Below are 12,147 nucleotides of genomic sequence, written 5' to 3' on the forward strand. Positions count from 1 at the left end.
GATAAATATTAAATATTTTATCCACCTATAGTAGATTTAAGTGTACTTATAAAAAAAATCTTTATTTCAAAAGCATTAAATTGAAATAAGATATTTTTGGAGTATTTCTATATTTAAATTTTAATGCATTTTGGCAATACTGAGCAGGACATTTCCTGAAAACACCCCTTTTTTTCTAAATAACGCATAACAAATTATGTAAAATTTGTTAAAAAACACAGTGTTGCACTGCAAATGTAAAATTTGTTAAAAAACACAGTGTTGCACTGCAAAAGTGGATTACATTTATTCCACATTTTAGTCCACATTTATTTTCCTGTATATAATCATATTTTTATGAAAAAATACCAGTTACACCAAATGACACTAGGTTGTGTCAATTGGTGTAACTGGTATTTTTCATAAAAATATGATACGCTGCCTGAACATGTTCCTTCTACAGTCAAACACCACTGTTTGGTGAAGGAATTGACACTGAAAATCAAATATGACAGTCAACAAGGTTAAGTGAACTTGTTTTTTTCACGTTATTTCAGTTCAGAAAAAAGAACATCTGACAACAGTGAGCTAATTTCTTCAACTGTAAATTCTTTGCTGAAAAAAACATTTTACAATCATGTTTCATTATAAAATTTAACTCATGTTTTGTATCTTAAGTTCTGATAAGAAAAAAGTCACCTGACAACAACTCATAAGGGTGAACTAGTCTACTATTGTGAATACGGTTGATAAAAATTTAATGAGAGAGGAAGTTCAGAAAAAGGAACAGCTGACAACAATTAACTAATTTCTTCTACTGTAAATTCTTTGCTAGCAACAATCATTTAATTTTAAAATTTAACTCGTTTCATGTTTTGTGTTTTAAATTCTGATAAGGGAAAAAGTCACCTGACAACAACTCGTAAGGACGTAATTGGCCCTTGCTGCAGCATTAGCATTCATTAGCATTCATTTGCATTAGCACTCTATGACGAGCCACTTTTGCCTTGTTTTTTTGTTTTTGTTTTTATTTGCACACAAGAAAAAGAGTATAGGATGTCAATAAGAAGAAACAGAATACATACAGTATTGACACATATAAAAAACGATGACTTAAAAGAGAAAAAAAAAAGTGTGTGGGAGGAGCCAAAAGAAAACCCTTAGGGCTTGTCAGGTGGCCGAGGAGCCAAAAGAAAACCCTTAGGGCTTGTCAGGTGGCCCTCCTAGAAACTGGCATCTAATGGGGGAAATTGATTTTATTTATTTAGTTTGATTACTTTAGTTTTCTATAAATGTATCATACATTAATAATGAAATAGCAGAAATGTAAATAATTGTATTTTACAGACAGAAATTCTAATGCTTGAGTAACATTTCTACTTTAAATGAATTATTGGATTTTTAGGTATTTTAAAGCTACTGTACAAGATCAAAAGTAGTTTTTTTTATAATACATCTTTAATTAGCATCATAAACTACTGATATCTAACAAATTACCATCACAAACTGCTGATATTTGACATAATTGCCTATAACAGAAAGGCTCTTAATAGGAGTCAAATGGTGTAACAGGTTACACCATTTGACATTTCATTTTAAAATCAAATTTGACAGACATTACCACCTGTGTAAGCAGGTGTCCATGGTAATTTTAAGAGATCAGTAATTTTAAGAGATTCTAACCTTGTCATGCAGCAGTTGTGATCATCAGAGGTCCTTCTCTGTAATACCATTTCCTGTCACATGGCCTTCTTTACAATATTAACAAAACGGCCTCTTAAATGGTGGTTACACCACTTGACACTTCATGTAGTTTACTTGACTTTCATGATTCCCTAAATTAAATTTCATATTTAGAACAATTGTATTCCATTACCTTTATTCAATATAAAAAAAGTAATAATTTAAAGATCATGCCAAACTAGTTGATATGGTGTTTTACTGAGAATTTTAGTGTTTTTAAGCAAGTTTAATTATTTGGTGCAAGTTTTTATGGTTACACAACTTAGACATTTTTGCCATTATCCTCTAATATATTCTCTCAAAATGTATTAAAAGCAGAAATTTTATACTGGATCCACACAAAATTAAAGTTTGTAAGTTAATCATACATTTATTTTCAAATTTTAACCCTTTTAAATTTGACTAAACCATATGAACACAAAAAAAGTAGCGTCACGTCTTTGACCCAGCCATGTTTCCATCAGCCTGTTTAGATGCGCATCTAGAAGTATCGCATTGGAAAATTATGATGGAAACTTCAAAATTCGAATTAAAATCCCCTGATTCGCACAAACTAAAATACGCTCGCAAAACGGGGGATGGAAACAGTTATGTTCGAATTAAGTCTGACGTAGCGCACCTCTCTCCACGGTGATATCCACACTCCAGGTCAGGAAGGCGGTAATGCATTTACAAGCTGGTTGCCAACCACCAGAAAACGTAGAAGAAGAAGAATACGAGACTTTGTTTCCGGTTCTGTGGAAAACTGGCGCGAGTTCGTAGTTTTCACCAAAGTCCGTACATTTAATGGAAACACACAGGATTCGTATTTCGTTTAATGCGCATTTCCCAATTATTCAAATCACTTTTGGATGGAAACATAGCTTGTTTCTGTATACTGAAACCATTTCCCTCAATGGAAACAAAGCTTTTATTTACTCTTATTTCAAAGATAAGAAACTAGAAATTGTGAAGACAGTAAAGCCTCCAATAAAATAGCATTTTAAGTCTTGTGTGTGATTTATCCTGCAGGGATTTATACTTCATATGAGAAGAGGAAATCTCCGCTCGTCGCTAGGCTAATCTATTCAATGTAAAATGCAGTAGGCTTGTGCTAATAACGTTAGCATGTTGTATTTGTTTTGGAACACGTGTTTAGTGTGACAGTTGTTTTGTCGGTGAATCTTGTGAGTTGTAATGGAGCCAAATTGTGTGCCGTTACCTTTGTTAAATGCTGCGCGTTGTCCCAGGTTTCATATGAGAAGAGGAAATCTCTGCTCATCGCTAGGCTAATCAATACAATGTAAAATGCCATAGGCTTGTGCTAACGTTAGCATGTAATATTTGTTTGGGAAACGCATTTAGTACAGGACAGTTGTTTTGTCAGAGAACTTTGTGAGTTGTGATGGAGCCAAATTGTGTGCCGTTACCTTTGTTTAATGTCGCTGTTGTCCCTAGTTTTATTTGAGAAGAGGGAAAGATCACTAGTTGCTGGGCTAATTTATACAATGTAAAATGCCTTAGGCTTGTGCTAATAACGTTAGCATGTTGTATTTGTGGGGAAAATGTGTCTGGATATAACACAAGTGTTTGTCTGTGAATGCTGCGAGTTATAGTCAAGCTGATTTGTGCACGTGTGTTTGAAGTTGTCTCTATTAAGCCATGTTTAATGTGTGTTTTGAATCAACTAAACTTTAGCCTACAATGCTTCACAGAAACCTCCACCGCTGACTAGTGTTTTGGAGGTGTAACTGCACAGACACACCACAGCAGAAGTAAAAATGCTCACAACGGCATGGGCGACGTGCATAGGCTACGTGCGTTGGGTCTACGCACAACCATAAATCCGCTTAAAGAAAAGACACTTGGCATGGTTGCATTGTAATGGTAGGATAGTTAGCTATGTAGCTAACCTAGGTCCTGAGGGTTGAGGTTGAGAAGATAATAGTTTAGTTGTACAAAATGAAGGTACAAATATTTGCACCAAGGTGGGTATAAACAGCACACATCATTATAGTTCAGGGTATGAATAGCATTCACTTCTAATTGTACAGGGGTGCAAATGGCATACATTGCTTTGCACCCGGGTGGATGTAAATAGCATAGGCTACACTGCTATACACCAGGGTACAAATAGCATCCGCTTCTAATTGTACCCCGGTACAAATAGCAATATGTTGATATTTGCACCAGGGTGAAAATAGCCCTTACCTAATTTAAAATGTATTATATAAATGCACCTTTGATTGACATTTTATAGAAAGCTGTAGACTGCAAAATAATGACAGTGAAATTGGCACACAACTTTATAACAACGTGACCTGTCTCTCAGCATATATTCAATCCCTCATCATATCACCTGCAGCCATCTCAGCCTTGGACTGTATAAAGATGTATGAAGCATCTCCACTTACCCCCACTGTACAGAAGTGAAGCCAAAATATCCATCTTGCCATCTTGTTTTAGTGACATCAGAGTCTGAACAGTCGCAATCTCCGTGGTAGGCTATCAAGTTTCCCAGCCATACACCCATCCTACCAATTGGGAGCAGCGCCACTGGATTTGAGTCCACTGACTGGCTCACGCAGTTAATCATGTTGTAAGATCCAGTTTTATAGCATTAGATAACCAATTAAAACCAAACTTTAAGAAAAACAAATACAGCAGCCTGATAAAAACTACCTTAAATGGGTGCCGAGTGGCTCGGTGGTTTGAGCGGGTATCCCATGTGCGGGGGCATTGTCCCTACTGCAGCTGCAGAGGGTTCAGTTCCGGCTTGCAGCCCTTTGCTGCATGTCATCCCCTCTCTCTTTCCTTGTCACACTTGAGATTGTCCTGTCTAGAAGGGGCAAAAATGCAAAAAAAATTATTTGATGTGAACTTTTAGTTTTTAGTCTTGCCCATGTCCCATCCACTGACATGGAGAGGGTGGGCTTTATGACCTGTACTGCAGCCAGCCACCAGGGGACGATCGATATGTTTGAGCTTCACTTTTGGGAGCTGTCATATCGTCCATCTTTAAATACAGTCTTCGATCTCAGCTAAAGTCTGAAGTCTGCGTGAAGTGCGCACATTCTCACCGCACATTCATCCTTAATCAATACTTGTTTATATATGGGAAAAGGCATATGCATGGTTTCTGTGCGTACACATCTGGTGGTTTGTGGTTTTAGGGTTAGTGGGTAGTGAGGGTGGGTTGGGTGTGTTGTAAATTTGGCCCAGCAACCACAAATCAGTGTCCAGGAACAGGCATGTGCCATCAAAGCTCAGGCCACTGTCCGTTTTTTCGTTCCTTTACTTTCTTTTTGTCTTTTTTTTTTTTTTTTTTTTATGGCCCGCCATCCTGCACCTGGAGCCTTTTTATCAGGCGAAGGGGACGATCTGTGGCCGCACACATTCACATTCACATGTACAAGGAGAAGATTAGGCCCAATTCAGCCTCCTTTCTTTCTGCTGAGTCTGAAAGACACAACGAGGGGAGGGAGCACTCCTCTGATGGTAGAGCAGAGAACAGAGGCCATTGTGTTTCTCCTAAGAGCTAATTCACAACTGAGTCCTCTTAATGCACTCGTGAGACTCTTTTAATTGTCTGAGTTTGCATTCAAATGGGGTTTGTAGCTTTTTAAGTATAGTGTCTTTTTGAACGTGTAATTGAAACAAGACCTGTTTAAACACTTGAACGTCTCTAACCTGCTCTGGTTACATGTTGTCGACACTGACGAATGAATGCTGACCAGAGGCATTTTGTACTTGAGTACTTTGTGTCAACTGAGTGTTAACAAATTGTATTGAGTTAGATGGTTTATTATATTTTCTGCAGTTCTTTTAAGGCACGTCTTACAAACTCATCACAACTTAATTAACCATAAGTATTTCGAGGAAACTACCAAAGAAATCATAAGTAAATTGCATGCCTGTAAATAAAGAAGTACGTTCTATTTCAACGTGATGTTGCTGCTTTCAAAGCTCCCTCCATGCTGCTGGTTGTAAAATAGAGTACCCAAGGGATGATGTTTTTTTGTAGGTTGATGCGAAAGTGAGCATCGCTCTGCTTCCCTCGTCAAAAAGCCTACGGGACCTTTTTTATGGTTACTGAAGCCTAAATGCAAAAGCCAAAAGTAAAAAAACAAAAACAAAAAAACAGACGTATGACCTAACGTCACCACCATAACAAGACAGTAAAGCCTTGTTCGGCGCAGTGCGGCTCAGCATGATGACGTTCTGTAGTCTAATTTAGAAACTTGTTGGCAACCTTGTTTATTAAGACACATAAAAACTTCATGAGTGGGGTATTTACTGATGTATTTAATGTAGTAGAACAAAACATTAAAGTCTCTTAAGCTTGTGTTGACCACAAACCTTATATCAGGCATCTAACCAAAAACCCATTCAAAAAACCCATTGACTTGGAGACAAGGGAACCATGAGTGGTTAAATGCTACCTCCTTTCTGGGTTTAGGACTCATTATTGGCACGCTCTATCTGTGTAGAGAGATAGCCTACCAAATCTTTTATTTATTTATTTTGTTGTCGTAGAAGTGATCAAATTGAACTGAATGTACTGAGTTTAGGAACTGAATCAGCCTTAAAATACCAACTATAATGTAAAATCAACCCAATGTGCTAATACCTCCCATTTTTTGTCAATTAAGCTCGGTTCACAAACAGTTTGGATCAAGTTAGCCATCAGCTCAGGTAGTTCTCATGCACTGTTTGTATGTTTTCTTAAATAATGCACCAAAATTGGTACACATCTCACATAATGATAAGCCACTAATTTGTACATAACCCACGTATTTTGGAAGGCTTTGATCACGTACCAATATGCTGATGGGAGAGGACATACTAAAGAAAGAAGCAGTCCCTAGTGGTCCAGTCAGGAGATGAGTTGGGGTGGTGGATGGGTCACAAAACAGGACTTTTCCCAGGAGATCAGGAATTCTTCGGAACTGTGTGAACTTTGAGTCATTTCAAGGTACGTCCTCATCTTGTTTCTTTTCCTAAACCTAAATAACTTTACTTGCCTAAACCTTATTTCCATAATTTTACATTAAGGACGTAACATCATTCCTTGGACATTCATGCATAGGGTGGCATATGAACCACTGTATGAGGATATGTTGAGCAGTTCAGGTTAACTAATGGTTTTATTTTACCTTTGATCAGCTTTAAACAGATTAGTTCATGGTGACCTTAAGGTTTTGTTCCTTTTTAGTTCATGTTAGTTGACTCGTGGGCTTTATCCACTTTAGCAGCCAAATCTGGAGGCAAACAGATGAAACCATTCTTTCATATGAGTCAAGATAACATGGCTAAACAGACTGTGTGTGAATGTGGACGTAAGAGAGGATAAAACAACTGAATTTGATCCTCAGTAAAATCTCCTCTTTAACTATTAAATCACTTATTTCAGCACTGAAGTTGGACTCTGTGTGTTAGTGAGGAAATGTTAATTGTTGGGAGGTAGTCTGACTGGCCTCTCTGCTCTCATCTGTTCTGCAGTAAAGTTTTTTTTTTTCCTCCACACTTTTCACAGTCAAAATCGGTAAAACTAACAGTGCACTTCCAGCCGTATTTGCTCACAGCCATTCAGCTTGCCACAAAGCATAGTTCAATCACTGTTTTACACAAGTGGGACTCACGTTTTGTTTCGACAAAATAAACTACCGGAGCCGTCTTTTTCTTTCTTTCAGCCTCCTCGCAGCTTTTATTTCACGGCTGCCCTGAGCCTCAATGAGAGTGTCAGCATTGAAGAATGCCTCACCCCTCCTCCTCCTCCTGCTCCGCTCGCCGGGATTCAGCCGCCGTCCAGCCAGCTGACAGCTTCCCCACCACATCGCCTGGCGACTGAAGGGACCACACACACACACACTCCATGTCCTCCATGCCTGGGTAATTCTTCTTCTTGGCTTTTTGGGAGGGTGAGACTGTTTGCAGCCACAGGTCTTTTCTCTCTGGCAGTTTTTTACCCTCAAGGACTTCCAAACAAATTTCAAGCATGAGTGTGAAAGCTGTCGAGTGTTATTACACAATGAAAATGTCCCCTTTTTGTGTTCCAGGTCAAAACACTCATATCAGTGTGGAGGCCACAGCTCAGAAATGCCTCATTTCCACTCTGTGGTTCAACTCGCCTCGCGTCGACTCACTTTCGGTACCAGGTCCTTTTATCTACCTGATTTTCCACTGTTAGTACCCCCTCCACAGTGTTGGGAAGGTTAACTTTGAAATGTTATGTGTTACAGACTGCTAGTTAACCTGTTAAAATGTAATTAGCAAAGTAACTATTTTTATTACTTTTTATTACCATTGGTTTGGTTTGGTTGGTTTGGTTGGTTTGGTCTGCTGGTTGCAGGGAAGCAGAAAACAATGCTCAAAATTTGAGCACTTGCTGCCAAATGAATGAAGCCTGTCCGGAGGTAGAGACAGATCCTTGTAAGCCTTCCTACCTCATTATGTTGCATTCAGCTTTGTCCCTATAGCTTTGCCGACCTTTTTCAGAATTATATAAAAATAAGGCATTCCTGCACAGTGAACAGAATTAATATTATATTCTACATACAAGTTTAGTTTTTTTTTAACCAAAAACCCCTTTGTAATCACAAATATTTTTTTAGTAACTGTAATTTAGTTACATATTTTTCCTCAGTAACTGTAAACAATTGTGTAATGCTGTTACATGTAACTAGTTACTCCTTAACACTGCCCCTCAGTGAAGGCAGGATTCTCTGCTGATCACTCAAACGATGCTGCGTGAGACTGCTGTGACATTATCTTCAACCTGACACTCACCGAATCCTTTCAGCAGTGACCAAACACAGGAACGTCTGCATTTGTCAATTGTATTTGATGGAATTTTGCAGGATGCCATTTCTTAGATTCAGGGTCAAATAAATAAGAAAATTGCGGATGCTATTGACGTTAGCTTGGCTATTTGAAAATGGTGGGCTGGTTCACATTAGTAGAATTAGTGTTCTGCAGTGTTTTAACTCCACCTTCTAGTATAACGTATTCTCATAGAACTGTTTGTGTGATATCCTATGAAAAATGCATGCACAACAGTTTGTATGATATCCACTAAAGAGTAGCAAAATTAAATTAAATTAACCTATAGACCAACATGTGTAACTAGTCAAAATTATTCCTGGTGATTAACCAATAAGGGTTAGGTACTGACATTCATTATGTTGACACATAAGGTTAGCGTGGTTTCACTATCAATATGACCTTGTACTTAGAGTTGGATATTTTTTTTAAACACTTGTGCTGATATAATAACTGAGTGTAGGACCCCATACCAATTGATACCTTACTTTGACATATACAAATGTGTTTTTCTAAAAAAAAAAAAAAATAAAAAAAAAGGAAAAAAATCTTGTAAGAAGCCAACAGATTACAATTAAATGTGAAAAAAATAAATTAATACAAAGTTGATAAAGCTGATGTCAGCTTTCTATATGTGTTTTTGATAGTCTATCTTACTGATACATTTTGGTTGATACCATGAAAATAAACAGGTTGGACACCTAATGATTATATTGTTGCTTGCAGCTGTATTTTCTCTTCTACTAAATTTAAGGAGTCTGGACACTAAGTATACCTTTAGAAAAAAACTTGCAGATTGAATCTTGTGCTTTTCAGTATGCAGTATCTCTGACTGCTCCACACAACATACCTGTACATCAGACACATTAAAGGGGAACTAACGTTTTCAACCTGGGCCCTATTTTCCCATCTACTTTTGTCTAAATGAGTGATAGGATGTTCAATATTTGACATTTCTCCAGTACGAAGCTAGGGCTGACCTGCCTGCAGCCCGTGAGCGTGCGCTATATTAAGTAATAGGGCACTCAGACAGCGTCAAACAACGTCAAAATATGTCCACTAAAAGTGCATTTTTTTCACATAGATAGGCTCGGATTGTTAATATAATTATCCGACAACATAATGGAAAGGAGAAATGAACGTCTGTGTTTACCTTTAGCTGGATTCAGACATGTTCCTCTGCCTGTTGCAATTTTAGTATATGTGTTACTGGAGTAACACTGCTCCCTCTCTCCTCGTCTGCGCTTCAGTTTCAATGAGCTCTGCATCCGTGTACGTCCGTGTACTCCGTGTTCAAATAAATACGGGCGGTCATCAAATTCAAACGACTTTTGTGTAACAAACCTTGCAGGTTATGAAGGCTGACATTTCACCCATGAATGTTTTCAGTTTGGTCTTGATATGATAATTTGTTATTGTTCAGTTATATTCAGAAACACGACTTTATTTCCTCTTTAGCTTTAAATCGTATCTCATCCGTCAGTGCAGCTTGGGTCATTTCATTTGCCATTTCTTTTTCTTAATGGTGAGCGGGGTTCCACACAGAGCTCAGAGCTGACTGATTGGATAAAGTTTTGACCAACTGGATCTGGATGAGCCATTTGAATTTGATGACCGCCCGTATTTATTTGAACACGGAGTACACAGACGTACACGGACGCAGAGCTCATTGAAGAGGGACGAGGACAGAGAGAGGGAGCTGGCAGAGGAAGTGTTTTCACTTGCTACAACAAAAGTAAACACAGACGTTCATTTCTCCTTTCCGTTATGTTGTCGGACAATTATAGTAACAATCCGAGCCTATCTGTGTTTAAAAAAAATGCACTTTTAGTGGACGTATTTTGATGTTGTTTGACACTGTCCCAGTGCCCTATTACTTAATATAGCGCACGCTCACGGGCTGCAGGCAGGTCAGCCCTAGCTTCGTACTGGAGAAATGTCAAATATTGAGCATCCTATCACTCATTTAGACAAAAGTAGATGGGAAAATAGGGCCCAGGTTGAAAAAAACATTAGTTCCCCTTTAAGCAGCTATTTCATACAGTTGTTGGTAATGTTTTCATATGTACACCAGCTGTTTCCTGCCTGTTTCTTAACTCAGGCAGGAGTTTGTATGTTTCTGCATTTTGTTTTAATTGGACTCTGAAAGCAGTTTAATTAGTTCTTGGCTAACGGGCACCAACATCCAAAAACAAACTGTAACTGTGAGCGGTGAGATGTGTATTTAAAGCAACCAAAGTCAGTTATGCTGCTCATGTTGATTCTAGTGACAAAAGAGAATATGGGTAGCTGGGGAATTAAAACAGAAATATTCAGTTTATTTCAACTCATTACACTGTGAGAATAGCTCATCCAAATGCAACATTTTTTCTCTTAAAAATACTGTACTGCAAAAGAACACAACTTTATCCAATCAGTCAGCTCTGAGCTCTGTGTGGAACCCCGCTCACCATTAAGAAAAAGAAATGGCAAATGAAATGACCCAAGCTGCACTGACGGATGAGATACGATTTAAAGCTAAAGAGGAAATAAAGTCGTGTTTCTGAATATAACTGAACAATAACAAATTATCATATCAAGACCAAACTGAAAACATTCATGGGTGAAATGTCAGCCTTCATAACCTGCAAGGTTTGTTATACAAACGTCTGTAATAGTGATCCAACTACTATTAAATGTCATATTGAGGTCTTTGAAAAAGTAATTTTGCTTGATTATCAGAACAGAAGGAATAGGTAGAACCTGTAAGTATTTGCACATTTAAAGCTGCAGTGTCCAAGATTTCATCTTGGAATCTGTGAAATTGCAATAGGAGCTGATTTCCATTTTATGATATTTTACAGATAAAACCATTAATCAAGGAAATGTTTGGTAAATTAATTTAACAGTAAAAGTGAACATTGAAGATGCTGTATGTTACTCTGGAGAGAGAAGGTTGATACCTGAGTCTCATTCTCAGTCAGATACCAACAGTTCTGTTGGTGGTTCAGTCCGACTGCCAAACCAAAGCATCAGTATTTGATGACCTGGGAATAAGCCCTTATCAATCAACTATCTTTCTCCAGAGTTACATACAGCACCTTTGATTGCAGCCCAGCTTTTGACATGTTATCTCAAAATGATGTCCCTGCATCTGATCATTTTGATTTGATTTCTAAAATATTGAGTATTTCTTCTTTTTTCAGTTAGGAAGTAACAATTAAAACTTATCATCTTCTAAATATGACTGAGAAAGCCAATATTTTGACATTTCATTATTATTTACCGTAAATTTTCTTAGTTTTTCTTACTAAAAAATTCTTATACTACTTTGTTTTAGTGGTGCATATGGTGTTCTGCAGGTCTGAGTCCTAAACTCCTTTATACCTCTGCAGCGACCAGTGTTGGGTAAGGGTTAATTTAAAAGTAATCAAAGTACGTTACTGCGTTACTTTTAAAAAAAGTAACCAGTTACTTTACTGCGTTACTCCCTGAGTAAAGTAACTCAATTACTTTAAAAGTACTTCCAACGTTACTCCCTGAGAAAAGTAACTCAAGCACTTTTAAAGTACTTTTGAGTATTCTACATTTCCTATTGGGCAATGGACCACAGGGCGCTAAACCTACATTTTCTTGTCTCCAAAA

Source organism: Epinephelus moara, chromosome 1 (genome assembly GCF_006386435.1).
Source record: "Epinephelus moara isolate mb chromosome 1, YSFRI_EMoa_1.0, whole genome shotgun sequence".
Classification (NCBI taxonomy): Eukaryota; Metazoa; Chordata; class Actinopteri; order Perciformes; family Serranidae; genus Epinephelus; species Epinephelus moara.